We start from the raw sequence: 683 nt of genomic DNA, 5'->3' as shown, positions 1-683 counted from the left end.
AGCCCAACTGAGGCTCCCTCAGGCAGTGTGCAGCTGGCACCAGGCTGGGTGGCAGTGGTGGAGGCTCTGCAGAGGGCCCTGGCCAGGCTGGACCCATGGCTGAGGCCAATGGGATGAGGTTCAACAAGGCCATGGGCTGGGTCCTGCTCCTGGGTCACAACAACCACAGGGAAGCTGCAGGCTGGGGGCCAGGGTGGCTGCAGAGAAAGCCCTCGGGGTGGTGGCTGAGGCCTTGGAGTCTGAACAGCTCCTCAGGGAAGTTATTTTCCCTTTGACCCCAGAACAACCTTGGAATAGATCCCAGAACCCAGGGCTGGAAGGGAGCTCAGGGCTCAGGCAGCTCCAAGCCCCTGCCATGGGCAGGGACACCTCACACCACAGCAGCTTGCTCACAGCCACCTCCAGCCTGGCTGCAAACACCTCCAGGCATCAGCAGGAGGCTTCCACCACCTCCCTGGGCAGCCTGGGCCAGGCTCTCACCACCCTCCTGCCCAACAAACTTCTTCCTCACAGCCAATCTCCAGCTCCCCACTTCTCCTTTTGCTCCAGCCCCCCCAGTCCTGTCCCTCCCTCACCCCCTCCAAAGTCCCTCCCCAGCTTTCCTGCAGCCCCCTGCAGCTCCTGGAAGGCCACCAGAAGGTCTCCCTGGAGCCTTCTCCTCTGCAGCCTGCACAAGCCCAACT

Source organism: Melanerpes formicivorus, unplaced genomic scaffold (genome assembly GCF_026170545.1).
Source record: "Melanerpes formicivorus ecotype bairdi unplaced genomic scaffold, bMelFor1.0.p_v2 SCAF_287, whole genome shotgun sequence".
In the NCBI taxonomy this organism is placed as follows: domain Eukaryota; kingdom Metazoa; phylum Chordata; class Aves; order Piciformes; family Picidae; genus Melanerpes; species Melanerpes formicivorus.
The sequence above is the reverse complement of the archived record's forward strand: the minus strand, read 5'-3'. Positions refer to the sequence as shown.